Raw genomic sequence first — 6,557 nt, forward strand, 5'->3', positions numbered from 1 at the left:
GCCTCAGACAGTGCTATGGTTGCCAGGAGGTCCTGAGCTAATGAGTCATCGGCTGCATAGACACTGAAGTCGTCTCAATCAATTAGTCTCAGTGACTTCAATGCCATTGTGCAGAGGAATTCTGTCAGCTCCAGCAGTGATTCTGTAACCCAGGGGTCCCCAACGCGGTGCCCGCAGGCGTCATCTAAATGCGCCCGCGTCCTGGCCGGTGGTTGAGCATCTGCCGAAATGCCGCCAAATTTCTGCGGCATTTCGGCGGCGACTCCAGACGAAAAGGTTGAGGACCGCTGCTGTAACCCTTCCTAACCAGGCCAGGTCACCTGATCAAATCCAGTTTTGGGGTGGAAACCTCCGACATTTAAAGTCAGAAACAAACACCACAAGTATAGCTGGAATCAAAGCCAGTCAGGAAGCAGCCCCCAGAAGGGTCAGTCCCTGGTGGAGTGAAGTTGCTAGGTGCTGCTCTTTGTTTGCACTGGCATGTAACTGCTGTGTTTCCTTCTCCCTCCTGCATTGGGCTCAAGGAGGGACCGGGACTTGCTTTGCAAGTGGGCTAAACTGATTTCCCTCTTGGCAATGGGAAGGGAGACAAGGCAACCTCCTTCTGCGAAGACAGGCAGAGCGCCCTCGAGCAAGTGTGATGTTAGTAAATGTCACAGTTCTCCCAAATGAGTTCCATGCTGGGCTCTGCCCTGCTGCCTTGCTGTACAGTGTGGTTTGAAATCTGTTCTAGTTACAGAGGTAACAACTCCTTTGTTTACCTGCAAGTTTTATTCATTGCTATAAAGGTACTCGGCCCATTGCCAAGCCATCCCTTCCGCAGCCCCTTTTCACCTCTGGTTTAGCCTCTCTCTAGTACTGGGGAAGAAAACAAGCTGCTGTGCTGGTGGTCTCAGCTAACAAGGTCTTTCTTTTGAGCAGAGGGTCCAGCATTCCCCACAAAGCACGGAGCCCGTGGCTCTCTTCAGCTCTCACGGGGATGTTCAGGGCAGGTCTTCACTACCCACCAGATTGGCGGGTATAGCTAAGGGTTAATGTTTCTTTTACCTGTAAAGGGTTAACAAAGGGAACCAAACACCTGACAAGAGGACCAATCAGGAAACAGGATTTTTCAAAGCTCAAGGGAGGGAATTTGTGGGTGTTTTTTGTCTTGGGTCTTTGTCTTCTTCTGTTGCTCTCTCAGCTATGATGAGAGGATCTAATCCATCAGAACCATTTCTAAATCTTTCTGTTTCCCCAGTTGTAAGACAAAGGGTAGCAAACATAGGCTTATTAGTGTTTTGTTTGTATTACACTGTGTGGTTGCTGGAATGTTAAATTGTATTTCTTTTGAATATGGCTGTTTTTCATATTTTTCCTTTTAAGCAATAGCTCATGTATGGTCATTTGAATACAGAGATATTTTTTGGTCTTTTTCTTTTTCTTTATATATAAAGCTTTTCTTTTTTAAAACTTGTTGATTTTCTTTTTCTAGTTAAGGCCAAGGGGATAGGAATCTCTGTGCTAGGGTACTGTCTCTCTCAGGAAGAGCTGGGAGGGGGGAAAAGAAAGGAGAGGGGAAGGTAAATTGTCCTCTCTGTTTTGTGTTCAAGGGATTGAAGCAGGGAAATCTCCTAGTATAAAAACCCAGGGCAGGAAAATTTGGGAGAATAAAGAGCAGAAGGGAATGGGGTTATTTTTGTTTGAGACATCAGGGCATCTGAGTCTTGGGGTTCCCCAGGGAAAGTTTTGGGAACAGAGTGAGACAGCACTGATTCTGTCTGGTGGCAGCGATAATCAGATCTAAGACTTGGTAATTAAGCTGGGTTTCATGCAGGCACACAATTTTTTGGACTCTAAGGTCAGTTTAAACTGGGAAGTAGCTATGATAGAGCGGGTAGGGGGATTGATCCATCGGGATCGATTTAAATTGTGTCTCGTCAGAACACGGTAGTTTGAACCCTGAACAGCCCCCGTCAACTCCAAGAACTACCAAGCGCTTGCAGACAAGGTGAAGCGTAGAGTTGAACGGGGAAAGCAGCAGCGGATTGACTCACCCACCAATCCTCACGCCAGGTAAGTCGATCTATAGAGACAGCCTGACATTCAGCTATGCAATTTGTGCTAGCTGACTGCATCTCTTAGGTTTCGAACTGCCCCCCGTCCCCCCCGCAAGCGCAGTGTAGAATCAGGTTCAGTCTTCAGGACAGCCTGTGACGTGCACATCGAGAAAGGAGCACTGTTGTCCTAGAAGTAGCAGCAGGACCATCTCGTTCTACGACCATGAGGCTATTACCTAATGCACGTAAATGCTTTTAAATCCTGGCTGGAAAGGTATAACAATGGGGTTTCCACAGGGGGTGTGTTTTGGGACTGACTTCTGTTCAATATCTCACACGACTAGATATTGGCGATAAGAAAAAGTACACTTATCAAGTTTGCAGATACCACAACTGGGAGAGATTGCAACTGCTTTTGGAGGATGGGGTCCAGAATTCAAAATGAATGGACAACTGGAGAAGGTCTGAGGTAAACAGGAACGAAGTTTAATAAAGACAAATCAAGTAACTCTCCACTAGGAAGGAACCATCATTACACCATACACAGAAGGGAAAAGACTGTCAGAAGAGAGGCAGAGAAGGATAAGGGGGTTTAGTGGACCACAGATAATATGAGCCAACAGTGGTGAATGCTTTTGCAAAAAAAAGCAAAACTTGGATTCTGGGATGCATTAACAGGTGAGTTGTGAGCAAGACACGAAGAAGTCATTCTCCGCCTACCTCGCTGGTTTAGGCCTCACTGGGTATGTGTCCAGTTCTGGGCACCTGGCATTTCAAGAAAGAATGTGGAGAAATTGGAGAGGGTCCAGAGAAGAGGCCAAGAATGATTAAAGGTCTTGAAGAACATGACCTATGAAGGAAGGCTGAGATTGGTTTGTTATTAGTTTTTGGAAAAGAGAAGACTGAGAGGGGACATGATAGCAGTTTTCAGGTGTCTAAGGGGTATAAAGAGGAGGGAGAAAACTTGTTCACTATTAGCCTAAGATAGAACAAGACAACAGGGCTTAAACGCAGCAGGGAGGTTTACAGGTTGGACATAGGAAAAAGATAGTTAACAACTGGAAAATTGCCTAGGGAGGTTGTGGAATCTCCATCTCTGGAGATATTTAAGAGAAGGTTAGAAAATGTCTATCAGGGATGGTCTAGACAGTATTTGGTCCTGCCATGAGGGCCAGGGGACTGACTCAATGACCTTCGGAGACCCTTAACAGCCCTACAATCGTGTATCTAATGAAACCCCTGGCCATGTGTATGAGTCAGCTCTTGTTAACGCTGTCAAAATAGCCAACACTCTGGTCCGTTTTGATTGATGCCCTGGTAAACATCTTAAGGACATGTGTGCTATGAAGAGACCTGCTGCACACAGTGGGGGCTGCATTCTAGTGGCATCTCCATACAGCTCATAATACAACGAAACTGGCAGTACAGCCAGGCCTATCAAATCCCCGGTTAAATCCCAGTATGAACAGCTGTCTTGCCACCTAGTGTAACGCGCTATGGACTTCAACAGAAGTGTTCCTTGATTTACACGCAGTAAGAGAGAACTCAGAGGCCTAAATGTTCAAAGCAGAGCATGTGACGTGGGGAATCACGGCACTCCAAAATGAATAACCAAGGAAGTCAAGCTCTCTGAGGCATTTCATGACATGCTCCCATTTTCCCATTCTCAAGTGGAATCTGGACCCCAATGGTAGCCTCTTGTAGTCTCCTGACCCCAGGACCATTGCCCCAGAAGACCCGACACATCCGCTGCCTCGCAGAAGGCCAGACAGACCCACATAAGAGATTGCTGCCTGATTAGAACTTTCCAGAGAAGACACTGGGAGAGCAAAGCATTTTGGCAGGATGGCAAATGGAAAAGAGGCCGTTACAATCCAAGCTGTAGCTAGTAAGATTCAGGCAGTAAAATATACAGTGTAGCTCCGGGGTAATGATAAGCCATGATACAAAAAACCAACATCTGTTGTCCTCGACAGTAATCACTCGATGTAAGCCAGCCATGTTTGCATTCCTGCTGGTTAGTTCCAAAACAGAATCGCATCAGACAATGGAAAGGGAAATGAGAATAAAAACAAAAAATCACCAACATGCTGTAGCCTATCTCTGCCAAGCCAATCACAATCAGCAGATCAGCCGGTGGCTCCTTGTCTTTTGAACCAAAATATAAAAGAGAAAACTTCCAGCTGAATCAGAGAACCAATCAATCTTACTGTTAGTTAATCTCTGATTGGCCAGAACACAAAACAAATCTATTCTCCCAGCCAATTCAGAATAATGCTAAAAAAGTGAACTGCATCAATGCCCATCAGAACAAAGTGAGCCCATATTCACACACTGAGTCCCGAGGCCTATAACCACCTGGTTAGATCTGAAGGAGTCACCTCATGAGTAAGCAGATGGGCCTAGAGGATGGCCAAGGTTAAGATGAGAACTGCCATAAGGATAAACTTGAAAGCCATTTCTAAAACTTGCCTGTAAAATTTTCCTATACTACAGCAATTATTTGTAAGAGCCAGCAACATTACTTCTGCACTCAGAAAGCCCTAAAGAACAACCACCCTTTGCACCCCTCCAATTCCAACAACAGATAATGAGGCCTCTGCAGGTAAGCGAAAGGACCTTACAAGGAATCACTTACCCACCACTTGAGCTGGCAGTCCACCTGCTGTGGTGGAAAAGCGGCAAGCCTGTTTTCATACAAAGTATCAAGATTTTGAACAAGGCATTCCAAAAGACACAGTATTTCCAGCTGTGTCTCTGGGTAGCATTTGACTTCAATCACTGGGTGTCATGAGCCTGAGCTAACATCGTAGATAGTTCCTACATCTCCCTATATAGGTCTGAGCAGCATAGAGAACTCAGTGTGGGCTCTGGTAATTACCTCACAAGCTTGGCCCCGCATGGCTAAACATAGCCTCAGAAAGGGACAGCATCACTACTAATCAGCTGCAAAAACGCTGACTGCACCTCATTGTCCGCAAAAATACTGACCCAGCCACCCCTGTTAGCTTGTGACACACAAAAATGGGTGACAACGAGTCATGAACAGACTGTTGTGGAGAAAACTATGTATTCCCACATTGGAAAGCACAAAAATCAGCGCAGCAGGCGAGCAAGGAACATCCCCTCTGGGCATTTGGAGTCTTGCACAGCACTGTCCAGCTTCTGAAGCACATGGTGCTGGCCCACTGTCACAAACAGAGAACCCAGACAGACACCTGGCTGGAGACACTCTGGAATTGCTGTGTAGTTGTTTGCAAAAATGAGGACTTATCCGGGTGGCACCTTAAAGCCTAACAGATATTATGTGTGTGATGTTTCATTATTTGAACAGTCAGCACTTACAAACAAGAACTGATGTCAATGGAACCCCGGGACCACACCGAGAACATTTATCCAGCAGCAGAGGCCCATTATCAGTGACAAGAATATTCTTTGACTTCAGATCTTAAGCTGCATTTCCAGCCTTGGCAGGGCATAGTAAATAAGATTACCTTAGCTTTGGTGGGCTACGCATCAAGGGAGCAAGGAAATGAGGGTTTGAAAGGGTCTAGGTTGACCCGCGGCAGAAAATGCAAAGCAGAGCCCAGCATAATGAAGCAGGGCCCAGGGCAGGTTTGCCTCCCACCATCTCTGTCAGTGTCTGCTCGACTCCTGACCTGGGGCACACCTTGGGCGTTCCATAACCCCAGGGCCCAGCCGGTGCTGTCATGTCCACCAATCCTGCACCTAAGGGACGCCCAGCTAATCCCAGTCCCTGGGACTCACAACCAGCTCTTTTAAGGCAGCTCAGTCGTGACGTTTACTGTCCTCTCTGCAATTCCAGCCACCAAAGACCTCCACACACTAAGCTTGGCTGATACACCCTCACAGTCCTGCACTGCGCCAGCCCTAGTTAATTTCAGATCTGGAGCCGTCCACAAAGAATAGCCAGCAACATGTCAGACCTGAGAAACGAAGGCAGAAAGGAAACAACCCACAGAGAAGCAAATACTCAAATACACTACAACACCCCGCTGCCAGCCCCCCACAATGATGCAAAGACAAACAGGTATGCTCCAGAGAGCTCTGACTGGCAATACACTGAGCTCAAGTTAGCCACTTATTCAATAGCTTACAGTATAAACAGCCCCACCGATTTCTTGGTTCATAGGAGTATGGGTGAAAGAGGGACGATGGGACCCGGTTAGGGCGCTCCAGCATTTCCAGGAGATCCAGGTTTCAATTTCCTTCTCTGCCCACAAGATTTTCTGTGAACACCTCCGGACAAATCACTTAACCTCTCTGTGCCTGCAGTTTCCATCTGCAATGGGATAATAGCTCTGTCCCTAATCGTCACAGGGGTCTAGGAGGACAAAATACATGAATCACATATTGTAAGGTGGCTCCAGTTTAGCCCCACCCTAACCTAGAAGGGGGTTAATGAGGTTGAGAATGGGCCCGGTTAAGCAGAACAGGCCACAGCTGAGGGGAACGAGGTGGCCCTAAATGATGGACCAGGGGGGCTGGGGAAGCCAG

This window comes from Chelonoidis abingdonii, chromosome 2 (genome assembly GCF_003597395.2).
Source record: "Chelonoidis abingdonii isolate Lonesome George chromosome 2, CheloAbing_2.0, whole genome shotgun sequence".
Lineage (NCBI taxonomy): Eukaryota > Metazoa > Chordata > Testudines > Testudinidae > Chelonoidis > Chelonoidis abingdonii.